This window comes from Sphaeramia orbicularis, chromosome 18 (genome assembly GCF_902148855.1).
Source record: "Sphaeramia orbicularis chromosome 18, fSphaOr1.1, whole genome shotgun sequence".
Classification (NCBI taxonomy): domain Eukaryota; kingdom Metazoa; phylum Chordata; class Actinopteri; order Kurtiformes; family Apogonidae; genus Sphaeramia; species Sphaeramia orbicularis.
Genome location: NC_043974.1, coordinates 46142608 through 46162989, shown reverse-complemented (window position 1 = coordinate 46162989; position 20382 = coordinate 46142608).

The following is a 20382-nucleotide window of genomic DNA, read 5'->3' as shown; positions in this document are numbered from 1 at the left end:
GCAGCATTTTGCAACCGCGCATTTGTCGTGCCAACACAACACATCCACACGAGACGTGACGCTGGCTTCTCCAAATCACCATCAGTACAGTTGTTTGCTTACATCGAAAATTAATTAGTTCATATTTACACGGTGACCTACCGGCAAAGTGGCCTCGTCAGCTGCTTTCAGCTGCACCCCCCACCCCCCCATCGTCCGCCGTCCACCCTCCACCCCCCCGGGACTCAGTTGTGTTGGAGGCATGAGAGGCATCCTGCCCAAAACCCTCAAACACAGCACGTTAACCTTTTCCTCTGAGGAACAGGCTGCTGCTGAATGCACAAAAGTGGCTTGACATTAAGGAAACTGAAACTGCTGGCATGGGGGGGTGGGGGCGGGGGGGCGCTGAGGGGGCTAGGGGACGAGCTATGAAGACCTTTAGCCAAGGAGTGCGTCAGCAGAAGTTCTTAAGTGTATACCCCAGACCTGAGAGGTCGGGATAATTCCACAGCTCCAACACTGTCTTTTTCACACCAGATAAAAAGGTTAGATTCCAACTGTGAAGCACAGGTGGGAAGAGTCAGGGTTAGCATTAGCATTAGTACTGGAAGCAAGAAATACCAGACTGAGCTCAGGGTTAGCGTTAGCACCAGAAACAACAAATACCAGACCGAGCACGGGGATCGCATTAGTGCCGGAAAAAACAAATACCAGACTGAGCACAGGGTTAGCATTAGCACCGGAAACAGCAAATACCAGACTGAGCTCATGAAATCGCATTATGTGACGCCAGTTCATTGTATTTGGCATGCTATACGTACACATTTTCAGCGTTTCGTATGTTATTTAACACCATTTGATGGTGTGTCAATGCACTAGCCACTAATCGCGCTAATCCCTAACCGCTAACCCTAACCCAAACTCTACACCTATTCTTAAACCTAAACCTAATCCTAACCCAAACCCTAAACCTAATCCTAAACCTAACCTTAACCCTAACTGCTAACCCAAACCTTAAACCTAACCCTAAACCCAACCATGACTGCTAATTGAGCTAGCTGCTAATCACACTAATGGCGTGTTATTTTACGCAGCTTCATGATACACGCTTAACGCTTCTAATGCATACAGATATGATTTCTATATAAGAGACTGATTCATAGAAAACCAGGACCATTTTTGTTAAATATTAATTCTATCACTTTACCCAAGTGATCTATTTAATTTAATTTTATTTATTTTGAACTTCAAAATTTCATTCAACTAAAGAAGAGTCTTTACATTTTAAGTTTTGTGGCGTGGTGTTTTATTCAAGTATTCATATTTTATTTAAAAGCACAAACAAAACAAGCAAAACAAAAAAAAACAAAACAAAAAAGGGAATATCATACGAGTAACCCAGGCCCCGCCCCATACGCACATGAGACGGAGGTTACACCTTTTTATTTATTTCTGTATATTTTAGTTCAGTTTATGAAATAAAATGTGTAATACTGTACTTTTATCTTTTTAATTTATACAAAAAAATCACCTAATTCGACTTAATTTTCAAGAGGCGCCCAAATGTTTACATCCCCCCACCCCCCCGTTGCAGATTTACAGAGTGACCTTGTCGAGCTTGCCTGTCAGTCACTGAACAGGGTCACATTTACTCAAACTTCAGCGGTAAAAGAAGCGGTTTCAGAGTCTTTATTCGCTTTAAAATTGGGTGAACGTCAAACCAAGGCTGTCTGACAAAGGATCAGGTTACATTTCCAAGGAGGAGCGTTTTTTGTGGAGGAGATGTTCATTGAAAAGGTTTTCTATCAGCGGTAGGTGATATGAAAGTGGATGGACCTGTTTTCATCTGCAGGTAGAATATGAAAATGGAACCAGGTCTGTTCTGGGTCACTGATAATCTACAAACCTAATCTGGTATGAATTCAACCAATAGTTCTGCTGCTACAGACATGTGAACCTTCACCCATTATCAGTGTTGTTTATCAAAAAGTGACGATGAGCGGATGATGAAGGAGACTCCGTTGACACCGTATTGATTGTATAGAAAGATTTCGGTGTAAAAAGAAAATGAATATATTGTAATATATGAAATGTCGTAAGCATGGGGGCTTGAGAGAGTTTTTACCAATGTCTCTCTCCCTGATCTGTACGTGTCGTACCCTTATACAGGTCTGTTGTTTACGTCCCTGAACATCTGGTGTCACTTAAAGGATAAAGATTCCCTCCCTCTAATGTAATGTATACAAGCAAGAATGGATGATGACATCATATTGTATGTGATGCTAGTTTATTGCATTTGGCGTACAATACTTATACAATTTCATCCTTTCGGCTGTTATTTAACGCCATTTAATGGTGTGTCAATGCGCTAGCCACTAATCACTAATCGTGCTAACCACAAACCCCTAACCCTAGCTGCTAATTGTGCTAATTGCTAACCCTAAATCTAACCCTAGCCACTAATTGTGCTAATCACTAACCCTAAACCTAACCCTAGCCACTAATCACGCTAATCGCTAACCCTAGCCAGTAATCACACTAATCGCTAACCCTAAACCTGACCCTAGCCACTAATCACACTAATCGATAACCCTAGCCACTAATCACGCTAATCGCTAACCCTAAACCTAACCCTAGTTACTAATCGCTAACCCTAAACCTAACCCTAGCCACTAATCATGCTAATCGCTAACCCTAGCCACTAATCACACTAATTGCTAACCCTAAACCTAATCCTAGCCACTAATCACGCTAATCGCTAACCCTAAACCTGACCCTAGCCACTAATCACATTAATCGCTGACCCTAAACCTAACCCTAGCCACTAATCACGCTAATCGCTAACCCTAAACCTGACCCTAGCCACTAATCAAACTAATCATTAACCCTAAACCTAACCCTAGCCACTAAACACGCTAATCACTAACCCTAAACCTAACCCTAGCCACTAAACACACTAATCGCTAACCATAAACCTAACCCTAGCTGCTAATCGTGCTAATCGCTAACCCTAAACCTAACCCTAGCCACTAATCACGTTAATTGCTAACCCTAACCCTAGCCACTAATTGTGCTAATCACTAACCCTAAACCTAACCCTAGCCACTAATTACACTAATCGCTAACCCTAAACCTAACCCTAGCCAATAATCGCGCTAATCGCTAACCCTAAACCTAACCCTAGCCACTAATCACATTAATCGCTAACCCTAAACCTAACCCTAGCCACTAATTGCGCTAATCGGTAACCCTAAACCTAACCCTAGCCACTATTCACGCTAATCGCTAACCCTAAACCTAACCCTAATCACTAATTGTGCTAATTGCTTACCCTAAACCTAACCCTAGTCACTAATTGTGGTAATTGCTAACCCTAAACCTAACCCTAGTCACTAATTGTGCTAACTGCTAACCCTAAACCTAACCCTAGCTGCTAATTGTGCTAATTGCTAACCCTAAACCTAACCCTAGTCACTAATTGTGCTAATTGCAAACCCTAACCCTAGTCACTAATTGTGCTAACTGCTAACCCTAAACCTAACCCTAGTCACTAATTGTGCTAATTGCTAACCCTAAACCTAACCCTAGCTGCTAATCGCACTAAAGGCGTGTTATTTCACACAGCGTAAATATACATGCTGAAAGCTTATAATGCGTACAGATAACACACCAATTCAAAGTGGCGTGTTATCTGTACACACTTTATGATATCACGTTGTGGATATAGAGGATGAGATTGTTGCTTAAACACAAGCTGAAATTAAAAATAAAGTTGTCCTCTGAAGAGGAATTGTGGTGGAACCAAAAACAGTTCCTCTTTCCTTCCCTTTAGTGGGCGGATGCAAAAATATCAGTTCTATAATAGGTCATAAGAGGTTAATGCAACTGTAATATTCAGAATAATGAACTACAATAATCATTTTCATATCATAGATGAAACTACTGTCAGGAATGAAGTATTTCCGCTATTATTCCGTATTATATTGTTATTCTAATTACTCCAAGATCATGTTAACGACATATTGTGATTAATGCTTTTTCCCGATTTGCCGATTTTCTTCTGGTTTTATGGAAATCTGTCGGACCTTTCCTGCAGGTCATTCTAATACACGTCTCATTTGTGGTGTTTTATTGTAGGTCATGATACTTGGCCCCTCCCACAGTAATGAGCTCAGCATATTAAGATCATACTTCATAATTAATCTCCTTCCCATCAATAAACACTAATTAGGAGGTTACCGAGGAGAATCTGTCGGTTAATGGTCTGGTAGTTGTAGGATGTGGGAAGGAATAAGCGTCTTAAGTGCTTTATAAAGATTAATAAAGAGCGAACGGTTGAAGTCGGTGTGTTAACGTTGAAGCCCGAGTCCTGAGAACACACGTGTAACATAGAAAATGTCGTAAACAGCGTTTTGTGTTGTTCGCCCAATGCTTCTAATGGTGAGAAGGACTTTAGTTCTCAACGGCGGAGATTTTCACAGCGGTTTGATGCTTTAAGCCAAGGTGAGTTTAGCACTGTGTTTATTCACATCTGGTACAAAGACACAGGATGTAGAGTATAGAAAAGAAGATGTGAATGCTGTACATATATATATATATATATATACACATATATGAAGGTTTATTCAGTGTGTGACTTTAGAAGATGTTCTCATCACATAATTACAGACTGAATGCACAAATATGTCCATGAAAAACACTGTAATCTTGGTTGGTTATAATGACAAATACATAAGGATTATATAAGGATTACTCAGTGTCTGCATCAGTATTTAAACTGGCAGAAATACATCTAAACAGCATGAAAAACAACTAATACATTTAAAAAAAGTCTTTATAATATAGAATATAGTCGTTCTAGACGGAGAGAATTTTAAGACAGTGGAAAGAAAAACTTATTTTAAAAACATGCACTAAATCCAAAACTGGAGGTGACATTAAAAACAGACTTTAACCTGGAGAAAACCTGCTCAGTAGTGACTGTATTTATATGGCAGGGGACGTTCTCAAGGCACTTCGTCATTATGTTAACGCTGTAAGACCTGGCCCGTTAAAAAAACTAGCAGCAAAATTCTAATTTTTAACCCACCCCATGAAAGGGGAGGCAAGGGGTTTTTTGTTTGTTACCTCTGCCAAAGGTTATGTTTTCATCAGGGTTTGTTTGTGTATTTGTTTGTTTGTCTGTCAGTAAGATAACTCAAAAAGTTATGGATGAATTTGGATGAAATTTTCAGGAAATGTTGATACTGGCACAAGGAGGAAATGATAACATTTTGGTGGTGATCGGGGGGGGGCAGATCTGTCTTTGCAGAGGTCTGCGCTCTCCGAGTGCTTTTCTTCTTTTATTTAAACTCTGAGATAGATTGAGGACTGTTGAGCCGCATTATGTAATAAATTCCCATTATGTAATAAAAGTTCAAAATGTAATAAGAATGCCACGTCATCTTGTAATAAAGCCACATTATGTAATAAACTGATGCATTTTGTAATAAACTACCTCAATGCATTATGTAGTAAATTTTTTCGCATTATGTAGTAAGTTATTACAATTTGAGAAGTTTATTACAAAATGCACTGGACACATTTTTATTTTCAGGAAAATGTAATGTGCTAAATTAATCTTTAAACTGTGTGGTTACAGTTCTGACTCCATTACCTGGAGCTCCTGTGACTAATTTCTTCTAAATTGCTCTGAAATTATATTAATTTGGATTGTTATTACATAATGAACCATGTTATTACTTTTTTTTTTAAATAAAAATGTGTCAAGTGCCTTTGGTAATAAATTTCTCAAATTGTAATAACTTACTACATAATGTGAAAAAAATTTACTACATAATGCGTTGAGGTAGTTTATTACAAAATGCGTCAGTTTATTACATAATGCGGCTTTATTACAAGATGACGTGACATTCTTATTACATTTTGAACTTTTATTACATAATGGGAATTTATTATATATTGCAGCTCAACAAGGACACAACCTCATTTACAATGTAGCCGAGACAGAACGAGACATTTGAAACATCTGATGGAAATACCAGAAATACCGAAAAGTAAAAGTGACAAAGACGAATTAAAAACAGACAATTCTACTTAAAAACACGGGCAGGACAAGACATGAGAGGAAATAACTCAATGAAAAATAATTTCTCATCATTTTTCTTCTAATAAAAAATTAAAACGGGTCCCACAGACCCAAACACCGCAGTGGGTTTAGATAAATGTGATCCTTTTAAGAGTGATTTTTAATAAAATAACTCCCAGATTCATGGAGTTAACTCCAGTGTGTTTGAGGGACAAAGTGTTAAACTCTAGCTCTGTACGACCACATACATAACAGTTCTGTTTCTTAACCCCCCCCCCCCCCCGAGGATCCGAGCATCAGTGCGAGTGTTTTAACTGCAGTATCCGCAGAGCTACCAAAGCAGAAATTACTTCACAAATAGGGATATGCTAACAATGTGTTTTAGCTAATGGCTTTCCACCATATGTTATCCCTTTGTACACTGGGGTACCGTCGAACAGAGCCGTCCCTCCTGGTTGATGTGAATTCTGTAATTATTTCAGCCTGTAATAACTCCAACATCCATAAGTTTCCACCATGGGACGGGATGGCACCGCATCTCAAACATCCTTATTATTTGTACCTCTTTCGTCGAGTTATTTCAGTCGCCTTCAAAGCAAAATTACATTAATTAGACGATAATCCGCCGCTGTGCGCTTAAAAAAAAAATTTAAAAAAATACAATCTAGTGGAGCTGGGGGTCGGATGAACGTGGACACACTCGGTGGTGGATGTGGATGTGGATGTGTGCTCAGTGGAACACTTTGAACCAGTACAGCATCATTAGCGTGCTAGCTTGCCAGAGGCTATGGGTAAGGGCTACCGCACACGGCTTCGACGGCTCCCGGTGTCGTCTCCAAAGCCCATGAGGTTCATTATAGAGACACGAGCTCCAGTCGGCGGCGTATTGTGAACCAAAGGAAAAGTTATCATGGCCATGATTCAAGTGCCTGTATGTTTCAGTCAAAAGGGATTTCCTCGCCTCGCCTCAGCTCGCCTTCCTTAGGCTCATTTAACAAATGGCAGGGGACATTCTCAAGGCACTTAGTCATTATGTTAACCCTGTAAGACCCGGCCCGCTAAAAACTAGCAGCAAAATTCTAATTTTTAACCCGCCCCATGAAAGGGGAAGCAGAAATTAATAGTAAAAATGGACGAAACAACCAACAAAATGGGTAAAAAAAAAAAAAAAACCAACAAAATAATAATAAAATTAACAAAAATGAACAAAATAATTAGCAAAATGGAAATAATAACCAATAAAATGAGTAAAAAAAAAACACATGAAAATAATCACATTAACAAAAATGGACAAAATAATTTACAAAATAGACATAATAACCACCAAAATGAGGAAAAAATACCCAACAACACCAAAATAAGAACAAAAATAACAAAAATGGACAAAATAATTAACAAAATGGACATATTAACCAAGAAAATGAGTAAAATAAATAAATAAATAAATAAATAAATAAAATAATAATGATAATAATAATAATAATAATAATAATAATAATAATAATAATAATAATAATAGCATAAGATAATAATAATAATAATAATAATAATAACAAAATTAACAAAAATGGACAAAATAATTAATGATATGGACATAATAACCAACAAAATGAGGGGGAAAAAACCCCACCAAAATAATAACAAAATTAACAAAAATGGACAAAATAACAAAATGGACATCCATTTTGTTATTTTGTTGATTGTCTATTTTATTGATTGTTTTGCCCATTTTTGTTCATTTTGTTGTTTATTTCGTTCATGTTGTTGATTAACTTGTTCATTTTATTGATTAGTTTGTCCATTTTTGTTCATTTTATTGATTATTGTATCCATTTTTTTTCATTTTGTTGATCAGCTTGTTCATTTTATTGACTAGTTTGTCCATTTTGGTTCATTTTATTGACAATTTTATCCATTTTTGTTCATTTTGTTGATTATCTTGTCTATTTTATTGATTGTTTTGCCCATTTTGGTTCATTTTGTTGATTATTTCGTTCATTTTGTTGATTAGCTTGTTCATTTTTTTTGTTTTTTATCCATTTGAGATGTAGCAATTTGATGACACATCCACCTTAATTATCAAAACGTGCAGGTATCAGTATCAGTATCGATATCGGTGATACTGGCCTTGTATTTACTTGGTATCGGATCGATATTAAAATATGCAGTATTGCACACCACTACCCCCCACAAATGCTGGGCCCCATGAATTTGTCACGTCCCGCCCCCTTACAGCACCCCAGTAAAGATAAAGGTCTCAGAACCTGGTGTAGCACATATGACACAAATAGTTTTAAAGGGTTAAAGGGAAAAAAAGCAAGGGAAAGTCAGTCCAAATAAGCAGAATCGAACAATATTAATCTTAAATTGGTGCGTTGCCCGAAGCAGAATGTGTTTGTAGGCAAATTTATACAAAGACCCAGGCACAGAGGTGGGTTTTGTTCGCAAATGTAACGACAAACACCTAAAAAAAACAACACCACTGTTTGTTCCGGCAGTTTTCCACTGTATACTTTAGGTCCTGAGCTTCAGCACACACACCGACAGAGGGGGAGGGGGGTAAATAAATAAATAAGTAGTGAATATCGTTATCTGAAGGCATTTGCTGACCTTGACGGCACATGAAGTACAGTTTGTGTTGTCTCCTCCTCCTCGGAAACAGGAGAACAGAGCGGCGAGAACAAACACGACGCCTAATCCGTGCTGAAGTCAGCGTTCTCCAGAGATGAAATGCAAAAGCAAAGTTTCCCCCAAATCTGTTCCCCTCCTCCTCCCCCTCCCCCGCCTCCTCCTCCTCCCTCTCTCTCCATCTCCTACCCTATTTTCTCTCCTCTCTCTCTCTCTCTCTCTCTCTCCATCTCAAGAACGGTGTCACTTTCACTCCTCTCTTGGAAAAGTGCTGTCAGCGCTTGTCTCAAAGTGCTGAGAAATTTCAGAAAGTCTCTCAAAGTAACCCTACACTTGTCGAAGCCTAAGTGGTACATATCCGCTACATAACAGTCCCCGGATAAAAGTCTAAAAACTACCACTAATGGGCTAATGTCCAAAAAGGAGACGCGAAACACAATTCATCGTCCCTGATGATTAAATGTAGCGTCAAAATATGATGAAAGATTTATTAACCCTTAAGGAGTCGGTGTCACTTTAACCCATGAAGACCCAGTGCTATGTTTGGGTTAGTTCCCAAATGGATTTTTGTCTTTATTTAACCTTTTTCAAGTGATTTATCACCATTTATTGTAATATTATCCTCTGTACTTGGCATTTTTCACTGTGAATCATGTATTTTCCTGTATTTAATTTAGATGTTCATTAAAACTCAGAGTAAATTCAAAGGTTATGACATCAAAACAGAGAACATAATTAAAAAATGGACAAAATGGACATAATAACCAACAAAATGAGTAAAAAAAAAAAAAGTAATAATAATAATAACAAAATTGACAAAAATGGAAAAAAATATGGACATAATAACCAACAAAATGAGTAAAAAAAATCCCCCAAAATAATAACAAAATTAACAAAAATGGACATAGTAACCAACAAAATGACAAAAAACACAAAATGATAAAAAAAAAAATTACAAAAATGGACAAAATAATTAACAAAATGGACATAACTAACAAAATGAGTAAAAAAAAACAAAACACCAAAATGATAACAAAATTAACAAAAAATGGACAAAATGGACATAATAACCAACGAAATGAGTCAAAACAAAACAAAATGGTAACAAAAGTAACAAAAATGGACAAAATAATTAACAATACGGACATAATAACCAACAAAATGAGTAAAAAAAATCCACCAAAATAATAACAAAATTAACAAAAATGGACATAGTAACCAACAAAATGACATAAAAACACCAAAATGATAACAAAATTTACAAAAATGGACAAAATAATTAACAAAATGGACATAATAACCAACAAAATGAGTAAAAAAAAAAAAAATCCACCAAATAACAAAATTAACAAAAAAGATCTGCTGTAAAATAGAGGAATAGAACCAGAGTTGGATGTTCTATACAGTATTTGTAAAGTTTCACTTTCGTGTCACGCTAACGTTAGTTACATTACTTATGGACCACACCTCTTCCAACAAAAAAAACAAAACATCCTCCCTATGTTTTTTTTGACCAATCGCCCATTAAATTTGTGTTCATTATGTCTTGTCAGGAAAAAATTAACACATAATCCAAAAACTTACAGTTAGTGACCATTAACTGAACATAAACCCAGTGTGTCCATCCACTGTCATTGATCCAACTGCATGGGTTTGACTGGGGAATCAATGTTTACATTTTTATACATTTTTTTCATTCATTCATTCATTATCTGATCCTGCTTTATCCTCACTAGGGTCACGGAGGCGGAGCTTATCCCAGGTACTTATGGGCGAAGGTGGGGTACACCCTGGACATGTCTCCAGTTCATCACATTTTGTTTGTTTTATTGCTTATTTTCTCCATTTTATTTATTCATTATTTTGTACATTTTCTTATTCCCTTAGTTCATTTTGTTGTTTTTATCTGGAATTTGTCTAGTTTTTGTTCATTTTCTTGCCTTTTTAAAGAAAAAAATCTTCAAATTACTTCAGGCTTATTTGGTCAACTTGTATTTTGTCATTTTTGTTCATTTTTCTCATTACTTTGGCTGTTTTTGTTCATTTTGTTGCTTTGGTTGGTTTGGTTTAAGAGATGGTTTTTACTTAATTTCTCTCAACATGGATTTTTCTTTTTCATTTTTTATCAATCACTATGATTTTAAATGTTCTACCTCTAAATGTCTAAATTATTTTTCTTTATCTATAGTCTATATAAGACCATTTACACATGTTTTATATCTAATGCACTGACACCTAGGGAGATTTAATGTCCATATTTGGGTCTGATTTTTGAACCCAGTATTTGATTATAAATTCATTATATATCCTCCTAAGACCCAGGGCATGTCAGTAAAGTACAAGCTTTTTTGTTTTTTTTTATTAAATAAGTGCCTATATTGGAAACATCATGATGCAACAGTTTTTTCAGATGCAGTTTTTACATTTTTTATGGAATGTCCTTTGTGGTGGATAGTTTTCTTTTCTTTTTTTTTTGTATAAAGGTGTGAAATTCTTGTCCACAGATGTGGACAGTGGGTCCTAGGAGGTTAAGGAATGCCTCAGAGTAAGAGTATAATTTTATTGCATTTATCTGAGGTCATCATTAGGTCCATCCTGGGGTAAGTATGTCTACATTTACCTTTTATTATTGGGTCTAAAAAGACGGAAAAGTGACAAATACTAAAATAAACCCAGTTTCAGAGACAGACCCGTATATAGTGGCTTCATTTTGGAGCTGAAGACCTTCCCCTGGAGCAGAATCAGGTTGTTTCGGTGCAACATTTGGACCCACAAAAGAGAACACCATGTAAAACGACATCTGCCAACAGGAATTGTGTTGCATTTTAGGGTTTTTTTTTTTTTTTTTTTTTTAATCAGAAAAGAGCAGAATCTGTTGATTATTTCCGAGCACATCCACCCACTCCAGCCTAAACCTTAACTGTTAATGTAGGATTTTTTTTCTAAAGCATTCAGCGTGATTCCGTGGCGACACATTTCATGCGTATATGTCATTTTGGACGTGACTGGGAATCGTCTTTTATGCTGTTTGAGTGTGAAAATGTGCTGGATTTCATCTGCTGTCACAACCTTCACATGAAGACTTTTCAGTTGACACAGAAGTTTCTTCTCATTTGTCGCCGACATTGGCCGTCAGTACGGTCCCACTGTCTTCAATAATCTTTAATTAGTTGTGAGTGTTTTATGTATTTAATGTGACTTTGATGACAATATCAACATTTCCAGAGAATTTCATCAAACCCCCCCCCCCCCCCCCCCCAAAAAAAATTTGTATCGTTTGTTCCCTGTGCCAGTATCAACATGTCCAGAAAATTTCATTCAAACCCCCCCCCCCCATCACCACCAAAATTGAATCATTTGTTCCTTCTGCCAGTATCAACTTTTCCAGAAAATTTCATCAACTGCCCCCCCCCCAAAAAATTGAATCATTTGTTCCTTATGCCAGTATCAACATTTCCTGAAAATTTCACCCCCCCCAAAAAAAAAATTGAATCATTTGCTCCTTGTGCTAGCAACAACATTTCCTGAAAATTTCACCCCCCCCCCCCCCCCCCCAAAAAAAACAAAATTGAATCATTTGGCCTTTCTGCCAGTATCAACATTTCCTGAAAATTTCATCAGCCCCCCCCAAAAAAAAATGAATCATTTGTTCCTTGTGTCAGTGTCATTTCCTGAAAATTTCATCCAAATCCATCCCTAACTTTTTCAGTTATCTTGCTAACAGACAAACAAACAAACAAACAAACACACAAACAATCCCTGATGAAAACATAACCTTCTTGTGGGGGGAGGGGGGGGGACCAAGGTCAAATATATCCCACCTAAAAAATAAAAATAAAAATGTGTTGCTGACTTCCTGTACATTCCAGCAACCGTCACAACCTAATGAGTGAAGGATGATGTTTTGTTTTTTTTTACATCAGCTTTTTTTTTTTTTTTTTGGCAGGGTTTCCATCCCATAATTAATTCCTGTCTTCCAAATGAAATTAAATGGGTTTTAACACTCCTACACCATCTATATACTTTTCATTACCCTCCAGTCTTCCATAATCATTAATTAGTTGGAGTGTTTTATGTATTTACACATGATTTTGACGACACGCCAGGAAGTAAATAAGTGGGGATAAAAAGGAAAAGGGAAAAAAAAAAAGAAAAAATGTTTATGTGTCAATTATCTGCTAGCATGGTGATGATTGTATAGAATGTGGAAGCTAACCGCTAACCGCTAACGCAGCGTGTGGGGATGAGTAATCGTGGCTTTGGGCATCGACTGTACATCCGACAGTCGATCCGACGCCGCGACGAATTGTCTTTCTTTTGATATTAATCACTGCTTGTATTACTAATGCAGAGTTGTTGGGTTTTTTTTCCCCCGTTCCGTCACTATCTGTTCTGCCTTTCTTTTTTATCCCTTTTCGCAGTCTGTCTGAATTTTTTACGCTTCGCTCCCTTTCTTTTTTGGCGCCTCAAACGTGTAGACAGACGGTCACGAGCCTGTCAACCCCCCCACCACCACCACCACCACGCTACAAGCACCGACAGGATAAACGACATGAAAAAAAACACATCAGACACTAACTTTTTTTTCTCCTTTCTTTTCTTTTTCCTTTTTATTCCACTGTAAAAAAAAAAAAAAAAAAACACTGCTATTTTCATCCTCGCAGAAATACTAATTAAAAAGCAGATAGAAAAGGTCAGCGTGGCAATACCTCAGGCAAATGTCACGGTAAACAGCGGCGAGCCTCTCACGCTCTGCTTTTCCCACCGCTAACAGCACACGCTCACTCAGGTTGGTCTGGTTTTTGTTTTGTTTTTTCTTGCTAACCTGTTCCCGCTCTCATAAACGACCTGACGCCCACTTTTCAGTTCACGTACACAAATACACGTCTGTAAACACTCTCAACATCGGCTGTAATTTTTTTTTTTTAGCTTTTTATGCATTTTTGTACATTTTATTGATTACTTTCTACATTTTGTTGGGTATTTAATAAATTTCATTCTTTTTTGTCATTTTAAAAGATTTTTTGGTTTATTTTTCCAACATTTTCTTGTATATTTCATAATTTCTTTCTTCAGTTCACTTTGTGGCTTCTTTTGTCAATATTACTTATTTTTTTGTTGATTTACTGTTAATTTTTATTCCATTTATTCATTATTTTGGTTGTTTTTGTTCATTTTGTAGCTTTTTCTTTTTTTTAATCTTTTTTTTTTTTTTTACTTCATTTTACTCCATTTTTTGCTTATTTTTCCACATTATTCATCATTTTGTATGTTTTTTTTTCTTCATTTTTGTTCATTTCATCCACTGTCATTGATCCAACTCCATGGGTTTTACTGGTGAATAAATGTTGTAGAAGATGACGTGTTTCCATGGTAACTACGGAGCCTCTGAACGTCCAAATATGGTCATATCTGATGACCATGAAAATATGAAGAACTGTATTTTACACCAATTATTTCAACATATTTCTTACATTTTGTTCAGTTTGTGGCTTATTTTTTTCTTGTTTGTTTGTCTGTTTTCACTTTTTATGCATTTTTGTTCATTTTATTGGTGACTTTGGCTGTTCTGGTTCATTTTGTTGACTATTTAATTTACCTTCTTTTTTGTCTTTTAAAAAATATTTTATTTTTCCAACACTTTCTTGTACATTTCATTATGTTTTACTTTGTTTTACTCTGTTGTTTGCTTATTTTTTCACTTTATCATTTTGTACATGTTTTTTTTTTTCTTCTTTTTTTTTGTCTATTTTATCTACTGTCATTGGTCTGTTTGGGTCTTTGTGGTTTCATTATTTTCATTCAGGTTCCACATACAGACCAGTTTAATTTCCAGTGGGTCAGATCAGTAAAATACTATCATAATCTATAACCTTTTTTTTTTTTTTTCTTGCTAACCTGTTCCCGCTCTCATAAACGACCTGACGCCGACTTTTCAGTTCACGTACACAAATACACGTCTGTAAACACTCTTGACATCGGCTGTAATTTTCTCATGTGTTCCAGTCCCCACAGTGGGCGGAGTCATGTGCCGGCGACTGTTCCCAAATATATGTTTCCTCTATTTTTATGGATTTGACACTATTTATTCTAATATTACGCTCTGCATTTGGGATTTTTAAGTATAAATCACGTATTTTCCTACATTTAATTCACTGATCATGTAGGTGTTCATAAAAGCTCAGATTAAAGTTGAAGATTATTATATCAAAAACAGAGAAAGTTACTTCTTTAGTCAAATCTGTCATTAACTGAACACAAACCCAGTGTGTCCATTCACTGTCATTGATCCAACTCCATGGGCTTTACTGGTGAATCAATGTTTCCATTTTATATTCATTTTATTCAATTTTATTGCTTATTTTCTCTATTTTCTCTATTATTTTATACATTTTCTCATTCCTTTTGTTCATTTTCTTGCCTTTTTACATTTTTTTTTTTCTTCAATTGCTTTCACTTTGTGGCTGATTTTGTCAGTGTTACTTATTACATTGTTGATTGATTAAAAATTTTCCTTAATTCAAGATTTTATTTTATTTTTTCTGAATTCAAGATTTTAGCTTAATTCAAGTTTTTTTTTCTTAATTCAAGTTTTTTTTTTTCTTAATTCAAGATTTTTTGCTTTATTCATTTTTCTTCTTCTTCTTCTTCTTCTTAATTTATTTTATTTTATTTTGTTATTTTTTTATTTATATTGTATTTGTATTTTACTCTTTTATTTAGGTTTTATCTATTCTTCTGTATTTTAATTAATTAATTAATTAATTTATTTATTTATTTATTTATTTATTCATTTATTATTTATTTATTACAGTTGCTCTGTGGCTTTTAATCTATTCTTGTATTTTATTCTTTTATTTACGTTTTATCTGTTCTGTATTTGTATTTATTTATTTATTCATTTATTTATTTTTTATTTATTTCTCTTTTTTTTACGGTTGTTCTATGTCTTTTAATATTATTCTTGTATTTTATTCTTTTATTTAGGTTTTATGTATTCTTCTGTATTTTTTATTATTTATTTATTTATTCTATTTATGTTTGTTTTTTGTTTTTGTTTTTTTTACAGTTCTGTGTCTTTTAATCTATTCTTGTATTTTATTTTATTTAGGTTTTATCTATTCTTCTGTATTTTTATTATTTATTTTAATTTATTAATTAATTAATTTATTTTTTACAGTTCTGTCTTTTAATCTATTCTTGTATTTTATTTTATTTAGGTTTTATCTATTCTTCTATATTTTTATTTATTTATTTATTTGTTGTTGTTTTTTTGTTTGTTTTTTACAGTTGCTCTATGTCTTTTATTTTACTCTGTTATTTTGGTTTTCATGTATTTTTTCTGTACAGTACTTTGGTCCACTGCGGTTGGTTTAAAGTGCTTTTACCAGTGAAGCTGGGTTGGACTGGATATTTGGGTCCAAATACACAAATAAATGAACCACAGACTAATAAGAAAAGTGGGTTTAGACAAATATGAGCCCTTTAATACAAGACATGGAGTAAAATAAACTGGTATTTTGAGGCCTTTAGGTGTATTTTCTTTAACTGGGACCTGAATCCACCCCCATTGGCTGCTGTTTCCCATCTCCCCCCTCTTCCTCCTCTTCCTCCTCTTCCTCCTCCTCTTTCTAACCTTCCACGCTCTGATTTTTCCACCGCTGCCAGATGCCACATTAGCGTAGGCACCGCCGCCGCTCGGCCCCTGCTAGCAACATACGCCTTCGTCTGGCGGTGATGCGAAGGGGGGGAGGGGGGGGAGGGGGCGCAGAGATGAGAGAGGAGTCAAATGATCCATAACATATTATTCTGTCATTTGAAAATAGCGTAATAAGGCGAGCCGTCTCACCACCACCTAATGCTCTGCCTTCCCCGAGGCCCTTAGGTGGCATTTTGTGCACATTGTGTTTTCCCCCACTTCATTATTTAGCCTGAAAATAAGAACGATTAATTAATGAGCTTCTACGTGACTGACATACCGACACAAACGAGAAAAACTTTACATTATGGTACACAGGGATGTCACCATACCAAAACTTCAGGAACTGATACCACTAAAAGTACACGATTCTCGATATCAAAGTCGATACCAAGGTAAAAAAAAAAATAAAAAGAAAAAATCATAAGAACCCATAAACTTAAACAAGAAGTATTGTTGATTAAATTGTCCATTTTTGTTCATTTTGATTGTTTTGTCCATTTTTGTTCATTTTATTGATTAAATTGTCCATATTTATTCATTTTGTTGGTTAAATTGTCCATTTTGGTTTATTTTGTTGATTGTTTTGTCCATTTTGGCCCATTTTGTTGATTAAATTGTCCATTATTGTTCTTTTTGTTGATTAAATTGTCAGTTTTTGTTCATTTTGTTTGTTTTCTCCAATTATGTTCATTTTGATGATTGCTTTTTCCATTTTTGTTCATTTTGTTGATTATTTTGTTCATTTTTCTTCATTTTGTTGATTAAATTGTCCATTTTTGTTCATTTTGTTGATTGTTTTGTCCATTTTTGTTCATTTTGAAGATTGTTTTGTCCGTTTTTGTTCATTTTGTTGATTATTTTGTTCATTTTGTTGGTTAAATTGTCCATGGACAATGGGTTTTTGTTGGTTTTCTCCACTGTCGTTGACCCAACTCCATGGATTTTACTGGTGAATCAATGTTGTAGAAGATGACGGTGTTTCCACGGTAACTACGGAGCCTCTGAACGTCCAAATATGGTCATATCTGATGACCATGAAAAGATGAACAGTATTTTACACCAATTATTTCAACATATTTCTTACATTTTGTTCAGTTTGTGGCTTATTTTATTCTTGTTGCTGATTATTTTTTCATTTTTTATTCATTTTGTTCATTTTATTGATTACTTTGGCTGTTCTAGTTCATTTTGTTGGCAATTTAATTAATTTCCCCTCTTTTTTGTACATTTTAAAAAATATTTTGTTCATTTTTCAACATTTTCTTGTACATTACATGATTTTTTTCTTCAGTTTTTTTTCATTTTGTGGCTTATTTTTATTTGTATTTTTTTAAACTTTGTTTTTCTCAGTTTTTTGCTTATTTTTTCCAATTATTTATCATTTTGTATGTTTTTTTCTTCATTTCAGTTCATTTTATCCACTGTCATCCATGGGTTTTACTGGTGAATCAATGTTGTAACATATTTCTTCAATTTTGTTCAGTTTGTGGCTTATTTTGTTCTTGTTGCTGATTTTTTTTTCCACTTTTTATTCATTTTGTTCATTTTATTGATTACTTTGGCTGTTCTGGTTCATTTTGTTGGCAATTTAATTAATTTCCCCTCTTTTTTTGTACATTTTTAAAATAGTTTATTTATCAACATTTTCTTGTACATTACATGATTTTTTCCTTCAATTTTGTTCATTTTGTTGCTTATTTTTATTTATTTATTTATTTTTTTTTAACTTTGTTTTACTCAGTTTTTTGTTAATTTTTTCCAATTATTTATCATTCTGTATGTTTTTTTTCTTCATTTCAGTTCATTTTATCCACTTTCATCCATGGGTTTTACTGGTGAATCAATGTTGTAAAATATTTCTTCAATTTTGTTCAGTTTGGGGCTTATTTTGTTCTTGTTGCTGATTATTTTTTTCATTTTTTTCCCCACATTTTGTTTATTTTATTGATTACTTTGGCTGTTTTGGTTCATTTTGTTGGCTACTTAATTAATTTTCCTTCTTTTTTGTACATTTTCTCTTTATTATTTTGGTGTTTTGACCATTAAAAGATGAAGAACTGTATTTTACACCAATTATTGGCATGTACTGATAGGATTATTGGGTCGACAGTTATTAAACAGTTAAATCAGTAGATGCTTGTGGTCCGCAGTGGCTGTTTTACGGGTTAAACATAAATAAATCACAGTTTTCAGTCAAATAACATGTCATTTTCTTGGACGATGCTTGTAAAACATCCTCTTATCCCTCCTTAAACCCAGGTGCTGGAATGCCCTGAGTACTGACTCAAAGGTATTTTTTTTTTTTTTTGATCCGTGGTTGAGAGTCACTTGACGCTCGGTGTCCAACTCGAGGACACTCTGTCATGGATTGGACTGTCGCTTTTGCGCCGATCGATCGCGTGACCTTTGGGTTAAGAGGAAAAAAAGGCTTCGCCGCCCTCCAGACGACGACTTCCGCTCCTTTCGCACTTCCATAAACAGGCGCGGAGGTGAACTTAAATGACACCTAATACCCTTAACATGATCCTATTACCCCCCCCCCCCCCCCCCCCCTTTTCCACGTAACGTAAGCCTCCGCAAATGTGTGTGTGAACTGTAGTTTCATTTGATCCCATTTGCAGCACAAATATGTTGAAATCTTTAATCCTCTTAACGGCGTCAACGGATTCATGAGGCGGGAAAACGCGACGCCTGATCTCCGCGTTCAGCCAGTCGACGCCCATCTCGCCGTTTTTTTTTTCCCGCCCTTTTTTTCCCCTTGCAAAAAAATCAGTGTGGCTGGGAGTCTGAGAACGGTCCCATTGATTCCAAATAGAGGATAGAGTTCAAAGGAAACTGGGAAAAGTCGACAGAGCTGATGGATTCGTTTGAGGTTCTGCTGTTTGTGGCTTATTTGTATTATTTTCTACTTTTTTTTCTCCATTTTTTGCTTATTTTTTCCTGTTATTTATCATTTTGCATGCTTTTTTGTCTTCATTTTTGTTCATTTTCTCCACTATCATTGATCCAACTCCATGGGTTTTACTGGTGAATCAATGTTGTAGAAGATGACTGTGTTTCCACGGTAACTATGGAGCCTCTGAACATCCAAATGGGTCATATCTGGCCATGAAAAGATGAAGAACTGTATTTTACACCAATTATTTCAACATATTTCTTCAATTTTGTTCAGTTTGTGGCTTATTTTGTTCTTGTTGCTGATTTTTTTTTTTTCTATTTTTTATTCATTTTGTTCATTTTATTAATTACTTTGACTGTTCTGGTTCATTTTGCTGGGTATTTAACTAATTTACCTTTTTTTGTATATTTCTTTAATGATTTTGTTTATTTTTCAACATTTTCTTGTATATTTCATGATTTTTTTTCTTCAATTTTGTCCAGTTTGTGGCTTATTTTAAATTTTTTTTACTGTGTTTTACTCAGTTTTTTGCAGCACAAATATGTTGAAATCTTTAATCCTCTTAACGGCGTCAACGGATTCATGAGGCGGGAAAACGCGATGCCTGATCTCAGCGTTCAGCCAATCGACGCTCATCTCGCCGTTTTTTTTCCCGCCCACTTTTTCCCCTTGCAAAAAAATCAAAGTGTGGCTGGGAGTCTGAGAACGGTCCCATTGATTCCAAATAGAGGATAGAGTTCAAAGGAAACTGGGAAAAGTCGACAGAGCTGATGGATTCGTTTGAGGTTCTGTTGGATCTTTCCATCTCCAACGGCCTCGATCCAATCATTTGTATTCAGCCGTGAGGTTTTGTTTTGTTTTTTTCCCCCTCAGTTTCATCTGATTGATGGGAAGTGTGAGACCGAGCCAGGATTTCACGTCGTTTCTGCAAATGAAAGCTTCTGTCAGCACTTCCTGTTTCATCTTGGACTTTGAGTTTTTCTTCTGTTTCATGTTTTTGTTTCTCAAAACCCACGGATATTTGTCATTTCACACTTAGTCCGATGTAGGTAAATAGAATGGGGATGTCTTCAAAACAGAAATATT